Source organism: Heliangelus exortis, chromosome 3 (genome assembly GCF_036169615.1).
Source record: "Heliangelus exortis chromosome 3, bHelExo1.hap1, whole genome shotgun sequence".
Classification (NCBI taxonomy): Eukaryota; Metazoa; Chordata; class Aves; order Apodiformes; family Trochilidae; genus Heliangelus; species Heliangelus exortis.
Window position 1 is genome coordinate 43,307,260 of NC_092424.1, and position 16,852 is coordinate 43,324,111.

The following is a 16,852-nucleotide window of genomic DNA, read 5'->3' on the forward strand; positions in this document are numbered from 1 at the left end:
TTCTTTTTACACTTGAAGAAAAAGGGGCAAAAGACAGACATGTTACCTCCAAACAAAATGGGAGCTCCTAAATACTGCAGCAGACAGACAAGTATCTATCAGGTCACAAACAATATATATTGTCCGTGCTTTCTACAGAATCCTTCCAGCTAGAGAAACCCTCCTCCTTCTCACACAGTCCATTGTCATGAGACACACTCAAGAAAACCACAGTTTTGTTGCTCAGAATACTTGATGCTAGAATGTAGTTAACGGGAAGATGCTATAGATCATACAGACATGAATTGCCCAGTTCGACTACTGATGGTAGCGTGAAATTCTAAGTTCCTGCCTCTAAGCCATGCTTCAGTTTTCATGGCTTTCCACCTAGAAACTCTTCTTGGAATTTGCCACAACATGAAAACAAGGTGAAACCACAGTGTTTCTTCTGGTTCTTAATATTCTGCATTTCAGTGTGATAATATCATGCCTCTCAAATACTGGCTACCACTAGTAAGAAAAGAACAAATCCTGTTGCATTCACCACTTTCCTTCCTGACTAACACTAGTCTTTTATCTGTGAGGAACAGCATTGTATTTGCAGGGTATGGATCTGTATGCATGCTGACATATAGAATATACAAGTCGGTTTAGAACCTTGGCCTCCTATGACATCAATATGATTTCATCAGTCTCTGGGTCACCTACATAAGGACCAGAGTGAGTAAACATTTGTCTTACAACAGCTTCCATTCATCTGTTTATACTTCAGGCATGGAAATCTGCTGACTGAAAATTCTTTAAATGTTAGACACAGTTCTGAAAAGCAATTAGACATTTTGGGAATCTGAGTTTTACATTCCTGACTTGAAGGAATGTGAATTTTGAAGGGCCACCTAGTAAAATCTGAAGCTCAGGCCTTCCCACTGCAAATCTGTTTGGAGATTGAGTGATTGGTCAGATATGAAAGGGATGGTGGTTATTTTTGCTTTCTATGCTTACTTCATGTTTTTTTCTCTTATCAGGCCATATATCAAACAGATCTCATCATAGCAAAGCTGTTCTAGATAGAGAAAGCAGGATTTAGAAACAAACAGTTCTCAAAAGACAAACTAACTATCATCCTTATTTTCTTCAAATTTTCTCAGTAAAATACCTCCATGACCTTAAAGAAATTATTCCACATTACTCCAATCAATAAAGACTGTGTTTTCAAATGTATTTTAGGAACTACAGTTTCTTAGGAGCTTTGGGAACTCTTGCTGTATGTTTATTAAGACCTTTAATTTCCAAAAATTCTTGGAAAATCTGTGTGATGCAGGATTGGCATTACTCGTCTGAATAACAGCTTACACTTACAAGAATACAGTATGCTTTATGGGGAAAAAATTAAAACAAAAATGTCCATGGTGCAGAGGGTCAGGTTGGCACCCACAGAGTTAAACTGGCTAAGTCTACAACAAAGGCAAAAATATTAGCATTTCTATCTGTGTAAATGACATTAGTAGCAAGACTGAATTATCTTTGAAATTATTTTATTCCAATTATATTTTGATATAATTCAAGGTCTACTGATTTTTTCAATGTTTGCAGTCCTCTAGTTTAATACCAGAAAAGCAATCAGTCATTTGCTTCTCATATACCAAGGGCCCAGAGTAGTTTTTCCATCCATTTGAAAAATGTACAATCTATATTTGCCTTTAAGTATACATTAGATGATTGTTGTAAGTGATTTGTAATTGTTTTTAAATTGTTGAACTTACTTTAATATATATTTGCAGATGTATAGTTGTTTAAATATTTGTTAATTGTAAACATTTATATGTTACAAACATAACAAAATAAAAAGTTACCTAGAAAAATATTTAAAATTATGCATTTGGAACACCAACACTACTTTTGTTTTAAAAGGCACTATAAAGGCCAGATCAAGACCTAGGTTTGTAAGTGTTTATATACCTACCCTGTTTGGTACAGTAGGCTTTGTGTCATAGGCATGAGTTATTTGCATGCCTATGCATTTTCACATGCAGTTTTTGCAAACTGTACCTAATATGCACAAATGAAATTAGAAACAACACTTGTTTGATTAAGAAAATGAGGCAGAAATCATGTATGATTGAGTTGGGAGAAATTCTTTTGTCTCTGAAAAAAGTAGTACACAACACTCACATTCAAAGGTAAACCCAATCTACATGCTAACCTCTACCAGAAGCTCAAATGAGTCTTCTTTCAGAAGCTGGCCTCAAGTGCCTTGCTGTTCCCTCTTGAGAGAGGCACACTTAGTTTTTCATCACATGCAGCCAGCACCTGACTGGCTTTAAGACAGGTATTTGGAATTTATGAAGTCCAGGTACCTGAGAGACCAGGTGTCTTCTCATGGGGTAGGTATCAGAAAAGACACTTGAACTCACAGTCTAACACAGACACTGGTATGTCCTGTGAAGACTAAACATTTTCTTCCTTATTGATGTGATGAAACCCAATCTTATTGACTTTCAGAAGCCCTCTGCAGTCTTATTTATTATCCTTGGCATTTGAAAATGGATGTGGTTTTGTGAGATCAAACATAGGTCATTACTGTCTAATGGCCATTTGTTAGTTTATGCAAACTGAATATGGTAGTTCCAGGTTCAATTCCTAATATATGTTTGCCATTATTATTTATCATCATCAACACATCTGACAACACTTCTAATGGCTCTCTCAGGAGAGAAGTCAGGGGCTGAGCAGACCAAAGAAGAGAGCTCTCTTTTAATCTCAGAATGCTGGTTGCTCCCACAAAGGCTGGGGGTTCCTCAACCAAGAAACATGGGGAAGCTGGCCTCTGGTCTGCCAAATTTACCAGAAAAGTTGTTTTTAAATAACTTAATATACATGAGAAAGTGGTTAAGGCTGCACACATCACTGCAGTGGATAAGGCAATAGCATACTGATCATGACACACACCACTCAAGCTTCACTTTCAGTTACCCTTAAAGAAATCTATAGCTCTGCAATTATTGTTTCTGCAGTATCTTGCACCTTTCTTTGTCTCCACGAATTATTAACATCTATTTCTCAACACACTGAGCTTGCCACATGTATATAGTTAATCCTAACACTGATTTCAGACTTAACCTTTTGCAGTATTCTAGAGTATATATGGAGATAATGAAGTCACCCCAAAGGGCATTCACATAAGCGGTAAGCACCTCAGAATTGATCACAATCAGTTACACTATCAATTCAAGGTAACAATTATCCTTCCTCTTTTGTTCCTTTTTCCTTGTGTACTTAAGTAGCAGAGTTGGAAGAGAAGCTGTCCCCTTGTGGTAAATAATTGATTTTATACCAACCACAGCTCAGGATGGGTTCAACCAGACCTATGATAGTTTAAAAATTAATTGTATTTTAGGCAGGTCAAGGTATAGCTTCCAAGTCAGTTAACAGAATGTGTAAAACCCAGACAAAGAGAGGAACTACACAATGAGCTGCAATGTTCAGTACTCTCACTGTTCCTATCATTGACTAATATTGAGTAAAATCTACCACTAATACTCTTTTAACACTTTGTAAGCATACATTTATCTAAATCTCACATTATCAGATTACACTGGATATCATCTGAGGCATAATTTCATTTTAAGTTCATTTTTAAAGCTAACATACTTTGTGTAAAGAAACAGTCTGGAACAGAGGGTCAGACTATGATTGTCCCCTCGTGAATGTGTGCATAGACATTGGGGCAGAAAGAGCCTTGCCCATATAATCCTCCAGATCTGCAAACTCAAGCTTTAAAATTATGGCTGATTTAAATTCTTTCAGATGGAACTCTCTTGAATTGCAATGTGAATCGGATATACAGATTAGATGCATTTGGTAACCAACTAAATTTTTTGTTTACTTCAAGGAGCAGGTTCAGTATACCTCTCAGTAATGAGCAGGTTAACTTGCAGATGCAGCCTGAAAAGAAAGGCTTTCAAAACCCACTAGGCTTTCTCCCCAGATCATTACAGATGATGTTGCAATGTACTCTAGATATTCATACTACAACTTGTTTCGTGCGTGTAAACTGCTTTGTTCAAAGTTGGCTGAGAGTCCAGAAGCATCCTGGGAGATGTGATTTCCTTACAGCAAATACAGTTTTGACTACAGGTCAGAATGGCAAGTGAGTTGGTGTCTGTGTACATAGGTATGCATATTTAGGTATGTCTGCATACCTAAATCTACAAAAACATTCAAGTAAGATCTAAGTATTTGAGGCATACATGTTCCTGGCAGGGTAAACAGCAGAGTGAAAACAAGAAAAGGCTCCTTTAATTGCTCTGACTTAAAATTCTTCATGGCCAACAGCCCTACAGTACTGGCATATGAATTAGACTTTTGTTGATTTAATCTTATACGTTCTCCTAGTAGACTTGTATACAAACAGGAAAAAACTTAGAAATACGTTATCACAGCAAGTCACATGCTTGGTTATTGCGGGTCAGCCATTTATCAGGTTAAAAGTCTAGGTATTAAACATGTTCTGTTTATACAAAAACACTATTGATTTCTAGCAGTTCATTTGAATAAAAAAACAGTATCTAAAGATGATCTTCAGTTTTAAGTCATATGTACTATGAGCTTGACAGACTAGATGGCATGTACAAGTGCACGTCTTACGTAAGGCAAAATGGAAAAATATTGAAGTTCTGCATTGAAAAAACGTAAGATGGTTAACAATGGATAAGAATATGTGATATCTTGGTTAGATTTTACCTGTTCTCAAGGCACTAGAGCTACACACTTGAAATGGTAACTTATTTTAACAGCTTCATAGACTTAATATCGTAATAACACTACAGACACTGTTTGAAGGCAGGCAGCAAATGTGCTTGAGAACCAAGGCCATTTAAATCCCATGCAGTCCTGAATTTTTGCATCAAATTCCTAATGCAATGACTACAAGTTTCTACAGTATAGAACAAAATAATGCTGTTCTTACAGACACAGATGCACAGAAAACTTTAAGAAAATGTTCTAACATAAACAAGTGAGGTTAAGACAATACTGAGAGAGACACCCTCAAGATTTAATTATTCAAGACAACAGTTTATCATCTGTTCCTACTTCTGAGCTACATATGTGTGTACTCCAAAGTTAAGAATGGGGATGGCAAAACACAGTTGTTGCAGTTTGCTTTTGGCTTAGAGGGCACCTCTGAAGTTTCTATCCTGGAGCTAGCACATACATACTCGACAGAAAGGGAGCCAGGTTTAGATCTTCTGCACCCTACTGAGGTCTCCTGAGCAGCTTGTTTAACATTGTCCCTTTCCCACCTGTTTTTTATTAATCTGAAAATTCCCTGGCTTTATGTTCTGAAACTTCTTTTTCTATTGGTTAGGGATATTTGTCTCCTCTGAAGTACATAAAAGTATTTCATTCATCAGCAAGTTGAAGAACAGTGAAAAAAACCAGAACTCACTTGCTAAGCAGTAGAATTATGTTTACAACTCATGTACCTGAAATCTCTGGTCTGTATTAGGCAGCCAAAAACACATTGATTTTCTAAAAAACAGGTCAAGGCTATATAGGTAAGCAGAGTTAGAGTTTATGGATATATACCTAATCCCAGAAGGAAAAAAGATGTCATCTTTTACTTACACCATTTACTTATTTATTTTGTTCTTAGCAAACTTAACATTGTATCTTTCAAACTGTCCTTTTTCTCCTATTGATGTATATTTAACTTTTCAAAGTTTTCTAGTAATTTGCTACAAGCCAGAAAAATGAGGGATGACACAGTCAGCCTGCCTTTGGAGTACAGTAACATGGACTCTTGTGACAAGTTTTACACGAGACAGTAGGTCTGTATCTTGGAGCAAAATAAATATTGCTGGGAACAGCAATGGGAAAGGACTAATTTTAAATTGGAATGAAGAAAGCTGAAACAAAGAGAAACTGAAATAAATGAAAAATAGAAAGGCAGGGGGAAATCCCAGGGTGTGCATCCTTTCTGAAATAAAGCTACTTTTGCAGAGATCTGAAAAGTCTTTCAAAAACCCATGTCCACCAGAACTTGGAAGAGCTACATTTTGGTAGCCCAACTATGCCAAGAGCAGCTTATTCAAAAAGTTGAAAAAGTGAACTCCACTGGCAAAAATCAGGCAGATGTTTACCTGCAATGGAAGGCAAAGCTGTCCTTTTGATACATTAAAGAGATTGGTTTACAAAACCAGGTTATATTACAGCTGGGATAAAACCTTAACTCACTCTGTCTTGCTCACATCTCTCTATCTGCTAAGTTTGAGCAACTGCAGAGACTTAAGTTCAACAGGAATATACAAATCTGAGTGGCTCCTTTATGAGTCAAAATGTCAAACTGTCTTAACCTTTGTAGGAAGAGAGAGAAATACTGCACAGAGTGATAGAAGCTGACCCACTGAAGAACCTTCCTATCCATCCCTGTGAGCTTTCAAGCAAATCAAGAAAGCCTTAATGGTTACTTTACCAGTATTGATCTAGAGACCAGCTACTACAGATAATAGTCTCTGTACTGCATCCATGCCTAAAACCAGAGACATACAGGTAAGAATATCTAGTGAGACAAAGACACAAAAGTTTATTGACATAGAACTCCTGTAAAGCTTGAACTTGAAGGAAAATAATAGAAGTCTGAATTGATCCCTAACTCTCATTTTAACCTGCTATATGCCTGACTTTCATAAATACATAGTCAAAGGGTTCTGTGGCCACAAAACAGTCATTAATTTCAAACATATCATCCCATTCCTTTCCATTTAAGTCCCCTCTATTGACATGACTGATAATTTCAAGTATTTAAACACTGGAATTTGGGCACTGATACACTTTAATCTTCTTTCAAGATTCAAATGTTTAAACATTTTCTGTAACTTACTACCTCCAAAAATACTCAGATATAACAAAAGAAACAACAACAAAAAAGAAAAACAAACCACCACAAAGCAAACAACTTTGAAATGAACAAACACATGCAAGTATATAAGTTCATTTTTATGACTAGATCATATTATAGACTTTGAAAGTATTTACAGATCTCAGTAGCTTGCTGGTTTTGGTATAACATTCTATATTGTGTTTATGTGTAGCATTGCCCTCTACAGGATGGAATTCTGGATTTATGTAAGCATTGCAATTATTTTGCTTTCTAGTAGCAAGCTCACAAAGCAGTGTGTATTTAATTCCAAAGGTGGAAGTCACAGAAGGTTCTAGATACCATATCTTATAACATATTCTGTGATATAAAAGAGTAAACTAAGTATACAGTGTTGATCAGCAGCACAAAAATGTATTCAGAATCATTCCTTCAAAGAATAAATATGGTTCTGAATACAAATGGTGAAATCACCTAGCATCTTTACCCCCCCCCCCATAATGTCTCACTTGATATAGTCACTTTGTACAGAACATGTCCAATAGCCACTTTTGAATATCTAGACTCTTTTGAAAATATATATCCTATTTTCAAAATGCAAAAGACATTTGAAACATACTTAAAATCTGCAAAAATCTGACATTCTGATGGTGTCATTCCATCATGGTATTTCCCTTTTACTTGCATTCACAAACCTACAACAGCAATTCTGGACACAGAAAAATAAGATAGTTAACTTTTGCATGACATTAATTACACAATATGCCCACGTTGTCACTTAAAACCTGGCCACTGGGTATATGCGGAATGCTGGAAAAAGTCCAAGATAGAAAAAAAAACCCAAAGTGTGTTTACAAGTACAAACTGACCCTGAATGAGATCTTAATATAGCAAACAGGAAATTTTTACACCAATTTGGAAAAAGAAAAAAAAAAAAAAAAAAAAGAAAAAAAAAAAAAAAAAGTCAAGTTCTCATGGAATTCTGATCTGTCCTTTATCTGAAATTTCAGTCTTCACAAATATTTTTCTCTTAGCTTTAAAGTCTGCAAAAATTAGTTTTAGCAGAAATACTGAGATCATCTCAATTTCTATCATCTGAACAATCACATATCTGGTTTCATGTAATTTTCAGTTTTCAGAGTAAATCACATAATTTTTATAAACACAGACCAGGAGACCACTTCTTCAGATTACCTTTTAAAAACTTCTCCTTCATTTAGAGATTAAATTTCACTGTGTAAGCCTCAGACATATAAAAACTGAATAAACATATGTAGGCCTTCAAAAACTGAATGAGATATTTCTACCAGGATTTTCAGTGTCAGTAGTATAGAGATCACTTTTACTATTGTTCATTTCACAATTTGTTAATTACAGAAAAGGAGAAAAATCCTTTATGGAGAGAAAAGTTCTTTTAAAAATATATTGCAGAAAAGCATTGAAGAAGACATTAATAACTTACTGAAAGGATAAGCGAAATGGAAGTCTGAAAAATTCTATATTTGTATTATACAAGCATTGTTTTCATTCTTGGCACCTTATTTTTCATGTACATAAAGAGAATGCAAGCTACAGCAGGGTGAGACAAGGATCAATGCTGAATGTATTACTTGGCATTGGTCAGACTCAGTTTAATAAGAAAAGAATTGATCCATTAAGCTAAACCTAATTCTTGGCCGAAAATGGTTGAAATCTCTTCTTTATACTGGTAGCTATATAAAGAGCTATAATATTTGGAAGAAACAACTCAGAGCTGAGTTTAATAAGATTAAATGTATTGCAAATATACTTAACAAGAATCTATCAAGTTGTTAATGATTACTATTAATATCAAACAATTTTTGTATAGAATTTTTTATTGGAGTAGTTGTAAAATACAGCCATGTGAAATGCAATATAAAAAGGGTTTTAGGTAATTTGTAACAGCTACAGTTGCAGAACCAAAACCTTAACCTATAAGATATAGTAATTTATTTTATCAATACAGTTTTTCATACAAGTGCAATTCAATTTGTAAAGTATTTAAGTGCCAGTCATTAACACTGTATAGCAAAGTGCAGGGGGACAGAATCTACTATATGCGATTGTGTTATTATATGTGAAGAGACAGCAAAATAAATTACTTTTTCTGTCAGCAAGGCTGGAGACCTATTGTTAAAATGCAACTTCAGATTTCTATGAACTACTCTACAAAGCACTGTTTCATAGCTAAGATAGCTAAAAGCAGTTATTGGTGCTGTGTGGATGCCCTATACTGTGTCAAAGGGGCACAATGATATTCATTTGCCTCTCTCACTGCTTCTTCTCAGAGTATGTCTGCTTTGAAGACCAAAGGTGCTCTGCATCACCACAGAGTCACCATCCCAAAGCCTCTGCAAGCTCCCACCCTGCAGCACAGCATCACCAGAGCAAGCCAGGCAGGAAAATCTTTACTGCAGGTGAGAAACACCAGGGGTCTGTGCTGAAACATCCTGCTGTGTAGCCTTCTTCCATGCTTCTGTGTTTTGCCCCCTCCTTGGACTAACAGGACCACAGGTTAAAACTTTGCCCATCAAACGGCTTTTATAATTACTTTTGAATAAATTTTACAGATGGGATTGTCTCTTTAAAATATATATGTAAAAGAACAAGAGCAGGAATTATTGCTTCTTTGAACAGAAGAGGATGTAACTGGAATCAATTCAGCAGTGGTTACAATAAAGTTACAGTTTTAATTAAGATGACAATGAAAAATATATCCACACAAAAATTCAAAACTCTGAATTCAGATAAGAGAATTACTGAAACAGTGGGTGAGATTGAATGGAAAACAGCACCGGAGGAATAGGACAGAGAAAGAAATGGAAAGTACTGAAAGTCAATTATTACATGCCTGAAGGTTATATGCGCTGTCTAGCATCAGAACACTGTGTATAAAATATACATTGTGGATGAAGAGGAAAATGCAAGAGAATTACTTTAAGAAAAAGGCATGTTTAAGGATTAAAAGTATGTACAGGAAAGAACAAGGAGGATCATAGCATGAAGGCTAACATACTGATAAGGAAAGTAAGGGGATAAAATTAAAGGAAAAGTTCACATAAGGTGAGGAAATTGTAAATAAAGATTTTTTTTATTTTATGGTGAAGACCATAAGGTCACTGAGAGAAACAGAGGCACTCCTATGAAATGGCAAATGGTAGTTTACTATAAGGAAGGAGAGCCTGTCTATTTTATTGTCCACAAAACAAGGTTGGGACTGATGACAGGATCAGATATAAATTTCCTGGGGGAGGAAGAATAAACACCAAAGAAAATCAGTAACATGCCAGAACTGCTCATCAAGAAATTAGAAAGTCTGAAGGTTGACATAACTTCAGGAATAGACAGAATTAATTCAGAGCTTAGAAAGATGTGTCAGAAGAAATAGAGGAATCATTAGCAGATATATTTAAAAGCTGTTCAGAAATGTAAACTGGACTGAAAAGAGGTTAGGGATTACCAGTACCTAAAAAATACTAACCCCTCACTTCACATCTATGTCAACTCTTGAAACATCATTATTTCAGGAAACAGTAAGATTCAGAGTTTTTACAGCTGCAAGAGAAATTGCTAGCACAGCTCACCAAAGGGACACCATGTCTAAAAATGCCCTCAGTACTTTAAGATGAATTACAAATTACTGATCGTAATAGAAGGTACAAGCATATATTCCACACTCTTTAAAAAAAATTCTGATAGATTAACACAAAGAAGAGTAATCTACAAGGTAAGTAAAATGACAGCCCATGTTTGAAAGAGAAAACCTGGTAGGCTAGTCAATGAAAAGAAACCGAATAAAATTCAGGATGAGTGAAGTACACTCAGACTGAAAACCTAGCAGAGTAGAAGTGTAGACAAATTAACTTAGTGCAGACAAATTTATGCTAATAAAATAAGCACTAAAAAAACAAGCAAATGGGCTTAACCCTTGAAAGGCATAAAGTTCAAGACTCATATTGATGTGCTCCGTTAATTTCAAATTTCTGGTTTTCAAAAGTGAAAGAGGTGAGAAGCAAGCCCCCTAAACAATACAAGATTTAAGAAAAAGAAACATTTTTTTAAAAACACAGAGCAAATTATAAACACCTGGAGAAGTAAGTCCTTCTGAATTTTCTCCACAATAAAGCAGTAAGGGAATATGAGGCCATACTCAAGGATCAAACCTTACAGAAATAGGTTTTCTTAACAAAAAAAAAAAAAAACAAAAAAAACAAAAAAAAAACCTCTTAAGAGGAAATCAATGATCATTACATGTATCACTATTGGGGTGATGGGCACATTTTTTTAACTTTCATTTTTCCAGCAGAGGATCTGGTTTTAAAGTGAATTACAAGCAATGAAATGGTGCAGTGATTGCGACAACAATGAAAAACGGATGTTGAAAATGAAAACATAACATGAACAAAAGAAAAGGGAAAATTATTTCTTAACTTCTTCAGCTCTAGAAGACAGTTCCTTTTATGGAGCAGGGTGGCATGTAGCATCTTCAGGAAAAAAAGGGGGTGAGTGAAAAATGTATATGTTTAACCTATATGGAGTTAGTGCCACTTTAGAAAATAAACTCTTCAGCTGAAAATTAGACTACCTAGCTCCAAACCCTGATTATATAGTCTCTTATAAAAATTAGATTATGTGTTTTCTTCTTTACCTCAATTTTGATTTTCCTGTGTACTGCATACACTTCTTCCTAATGAGGCAGCTGCCATTGGCTTGAAGGCAGGATGTCATTCAACGCTATTGGAAGTATCACTTTGAGGTAAAAGAAGATGGAGTTCACACCTGTTTGGTTGTTACTGCTTAGATAAAGAGGTTTGCCATAAATTACTTCAGTAAATAAAAAAATACATATGCACAACTTGACATTACTAAAAAATATTGTGTGTGATGTTGAAAAGTACCCAGTCAGCATAATTCTGCTGTTAGTAGTACAATTCCCATTGACTCCAACCAATGCAGAGTTAGGCCATCACTACACATCTGAAAAATCACTCCACAGAATGAACTCCGATCAATGAAAGTTTAGTTTTAACTACCAAACAGCACTGACAGCTCATCACAAACCAGTCCAGTAAAAGCTCATTTATTAAATTAAGGTGTCTCATACCTATCCTTTAGAAGTCTTTTTTCACACCTATCTAAACAGATGGGAAAGTGAGTTTTATGATGAACACTTTTCAAGCAGGACGTTCACGTAAGATATTAGATGTTCAGCCAACAGCCAAAGCTTTTTATCAGCACCAAGATGCCATAAAATGATACTTATCAGTAGTTTCTGGAAAATTTTTTGCATCCAGTGCTTAATTCTCAGAGTGAGATATTTTTTTAAAAATCTTAGGGGAAAAAACAAACCTCAGTAAAAAAAACCCACAGAGACCTCTAAGCATCTGTGATTTCTGTCATGTCCATGATGTTTCACTTACTGCAGTTTTAAGGGACTGATTTAGTATTGGTAGGAGGAAAACAAAGAGGAGTTCCCAAAAAAACGGAGTTTATCATGCAACCTCACAGAACAATGATTCACAGAAGCGTCTTTGTGTTTCAAATGAAGGTGTTAAACCATCTCAGAAAAAGTTACTGGGAAGTATCATTGTGGCAGAACATGGGTCTGCAGTGTATGTGAGGTGTAGGTGGTAGACAGGGGAAATTGTTAGTTAAAAGGACCAATGACTGAAAGAGGAAAATAAGAAATTACAGTGCAGCTAATAATATGCCTGTTATACAGTGAATGCTCTTGCATTTACTCTATTTGAAATCTGTTACATGTTATTGTCTCTTTTGCCTTTTAATTTTCAGCATGGTCTCCTTCAGTGGCATTCGTGTTGAACTCAGGAGTTCCTTGTTTCAAACTGCAGAGGAAACCTCATTTTGAACAATTTAGTCAGGCAATGAAGGAAAGCTGGAGGTAGTCAGGCAGCAGAACTTTCTGCTATACGTTAGCATGCTGTCCTGGTTATAGTGCTATTATAGTTTGCTGTTCAGAGAAATCAAGGAATTTATGAATCATTAAAAGGTGCAGGTGATAGAGAAGTTATTATAATCACATTCAGAATTATTACAGGAACTATCACACAAGCTACAGCATTAACACCATTGATTGAATATAAATGCAGTTGTGAAATCATGTGATAGCCGAGGATATGGATATGCCAAATTTTCAATCTGCCTCATACCACTCACTGATCATTTGCAGATTTTTGATATGCAGCTGTATAAAGCTCTTTTAAGTGTATAGAAAATGTACCAACACTCATTAAAAGTACATTGTGATTGTGTAAAGACCCTGGGCTGGAGCCTGTGAGAACATTGGCTCGTGAATTTTAATAGGTCTTACATTAAGCTAATAATTTTCTTATCTTTTTCTCAGAATCCCCCCATATACTAAAATATGTATTAGGTACCAAATCCACTAGCCCTTACTTGTATTAGTGACTGTGATACTATCAAGACCAGAACCAGACTTACTGAAGCTTTTTGCCAGATCCTTTGAACAAAATCAGTAGGAACTGAACAAGACTCAAAAGAAAGGATAACACTTACAGCATGTAAACAGCAATGTGTTGTATCTGAAAATTTGGTGACTGTTTCTGGCCTTTCTTACACATACCATTTTAACTGACTACATAAATATCTACAACCAGTCAGAACCGCAGCTGCTCTGTTTGGCTGCTATGGAAAGTTCTTAGCTATGGCCATTTTGCCTCATATGATGACATTGCCCCTGCTCCTCATATTATGCCTCACATTAGTCCTCTGGTATTTTTCCAACATCCTTTAAAACAAAGAGTCAAAACTCCATGCAAAGGAAAACCAGATGAAGCCATTAACTATAGCCCAATTTCCCTTCACACTCTTTTAAAGTTCATTGAAGGGGTGTGGCAGGTCAGGTTTGAAGCGCATTAATACAGCTGTGAGGGCTTGATTGCCTCACACCTCCCCTCCTTGTCTCTTACTCAAGTTAGAACGGCAGTAAAACTTCCCTTGCTTTGATGAACACTGAAATTCATCAAATTCAGCTCTCAGAATACATTTAAGACAGAAGGAAAATAACTACCAAACTACACCATTTTTGATCACCGATGCAGGGGACAAAATCAGCAAAATTCTTCAGTTCTGCATTAGCTGTACCACCTTTATTCCAGGGGCACCTTGGGAAAGTCCTTCGTTTTCTCTGAGCTCCAGTTTATCCACCTATCAAATAGATCTTCTAGACCAACTTTGCTGCAGGATGTCACTCACTCTTTCAGAAGCCCAGTCACTTCAGTATTATATTCAATATAATAAGTATAAAGGATGGAGAAAAAAAAGCACTTGAAGAACACTCATTTTTTTCTTGTGGAGTTCCTTAGCTGTACCCAGCATAATCAAATGCAAAATGCTGGCCTATATGGAAAAGATACACTGCTTGCATAAATTTCTTATAGAACAGCAAGCAAACTGCAGAAAATGTGGTATGGAGAATGAGGTATTCTCTACCTATGAGGTGTCATTTAGTTGCTGGCAAATCCCTAGTTAACAGTAAACTGTAGTTCTACTCTTCATCCTAATAGCTGGGATAGAGGAATTTATACAGAGATATTTCCACAATGTTTTGTCTCAGAAAATTTACCATTATAAATATAGCCAACAGATGAAATTCCATAATGACACCCCTTACTGTAGTTAACACTGCAGGGAAGAAATCTGTCTCTGTCTTCAACTTCCATTATAATAAAAAAGTAATAAAAGAAAACTAACAAGTACATATAAAGTAAATAACTATTTCTGACAAATGTATATTTGTCATCATAGCTGATGCCTTGCTCTTCTATCACAAGTGAGGACCACCACAGATCAGTAATTGTAACAGTTTATTTTTGCACAGCAAAACACATTTTAATCTGAAACTCTGCATAATATGAGCATAATATGATGCGTAATATAATGGTGAGGGACCTCAGCCCAACCTTTCCTACATCTACATCAACCAATAAAAGATAGTCAGGAAGCCAGTGCAAAAAATTGTGAACCTTTGAGAATTTAGTCTGTCTGGGTAACCCGCTCCAGCATTTGACTAGCCCTCCCTATGATAATTTTTCCCAATAGCTAATCAGAACTTCCCTCATTGCAGCTCATGTCCATAGCCTCTTCCCCTTTCACTGTGCACCTTTGAGAAAATTCTGGCTCCATCTTCTCAAAACGACACAGACTCTCCCATTGCATATATAAAAACAGCAATAAAGTCTCACTTCAGCTGCAAATCTAATTTTTCAAGAACATTCCAAAATATCATGTGAGACAAATTATACTAAATGTATCTAACTCTGAAGGAGAAAGTATTGTGTCAATCCAAATGGGATTTTAACTTTTCCAAGAAACACTTCTGATAGAATTACTCATTGATAATTGATGAATTTAAATTACTTCTGACAATTAACAAAATTACAAGTGCATAGTACTGCTTATTGGCAAATATAACATGCTGGAATCTGCCTGCCTGTTTCATGTAATATTCCCTGTGCTGCTCCCCAGTGGGATTTTTTCACAATAAAATAGGCTGGTTTGTGCTCAAAAAGCATATGATAATAAAGCTTTCCCTTTATATAGCTTATATTGTGCAACACATCTTATTTATTTGTGTAAATTTATATCATGCAGTTCTGGATGTATTCCACCTCAGGTCAGAATTATTGCAGAACTGCCACAGTTACATTAAAACAAAACCTTTATTTAGCAATAATATGGAACGGAACTTTTGGCAGACAACATGCCTGTCAGGCAAGGATGGATGCCATACAAATAAGAAAAGGGTGGGAGAAGTGAAGACTCACAGCATTCACCTAGTGAAAAGCTGAAGATCTGCAAAGCCTTCAAAGAATCTGAATAACTTGAAGGATTAGGATGCACATGTAAAAGATGACAACTCCTGTATGTTAACTCAAGTGTAAAGCTTGGAAGTGTTACAAAACCAGCAAATGTTTATGTGTATGTTTTTCAGTGGAAAACAGAGTAGAAAAATGACACAGAAACTGACCTTGACAGTTTCACAAGGATAGCACAACTATGAAGAGGAGCAGTTATTCTCATTATGCTGAGTGCCATAGGGCTGTCCAATAGGAGATGTCTTCTATTTTTTACTTCTCCAATGCAAGGACTTGTTGTGGAGAATACAGAAATCAAGACGCTTTAAAATTTAAACCACCTAAATATGCTCCTACATAACCTAAAGATGTTGTTCTTATATTTGATTCTATTATCCCTCTCATCCCTTGTTTTCATTTTCTGGTTCCAAAGACTAACAAGTCAGGTAATGCTGTTTATCTGTTTTACACAGGTAAAAAGCACCATGCAAGAGATACAAATCGGGCTTTTGTGATTTAATAAATTCTTCTTCAAGCTTTGCACTTTTAAAAAAGGATACTGGGTTTCCATTTGGCCTTTGAAGCTCTGGGTCATTTAAACAAATACTGAAATGTGTGCACTGGTGTCAGTAACAACATCTGGGAAGATTCATAGCAAAAAATAGCTATAGTCTATGCTGTTGAAGCTTTTCTTTCCCTGCGCAAGTCAGTTTCTGCATATTTGATAAGTCATCCTTACTTCTACTTTCTTTACCAAATTTGATGCTACGCTACTCATTTCCAAGGAAAGACAAAACCTTCTGACCTTTCCGTGACACTTTTAGTCTAAATATGTAACCAGCCTGTATCATGCAGCTGAACACCTTGACCCCAAACCATTGTTAAAAGACACTTGTCTATTTCATTGCATTTAAGGCATGTCTATAAATGGGACTCCCAGCAGTTCAAATTTTCTTAACTCAAATGTTTTAATGAAATTAATAGTGAGGATCAAAGGTTTCTCTCATACTCCGTTTCGTTACTAAATGCATAAGGTCCGGCTCAGCTAAATGTCAGATTCTGACTGGCTTGATTTAGCCTTGCTATTTAGTAGTAATTATGGACAGAAGTCTCATTTAGGTGTATTGATCCAGTC

At 35.8% G+C, this 16,852-nt stretch overlaps 2 long non-coding RNA genes across 3 annotated transcripts in view; one reads left to right on the forward strand and one right to left on the reverse strand.

The window, feature by feature from the left end:
- LOC139795518 (uncharacterized) overlaps positions 1 to 16,852 on the reverse strand; it is a 173,323-nt gene that overhangs the window by 96,553 nt on the left and 59,918 nt on the right. The gene's annotated exons all lie outside the window — the stretch shown is intronic.
- LOC139795517 (uncharacterized) lies at positions 663 to 11,419 on the forward strand. Of its 2 annotated transcripts, none has more exons than XR_011725540.1 (4): positions 663 to 699; positions 6,344 to 6,531; positions 9,169 to 9,297; positions 11,320 to 11,419. It is a non-coding gene; the product is annotated as an uncharacterized lncRNA (long non-coding RNA). The 2 variants fall into 2 exon arrangements; XR_011725539.1 differs by lacking the exon at positions 663 to 699 and adding an exon at positions 3,115 to 3,212.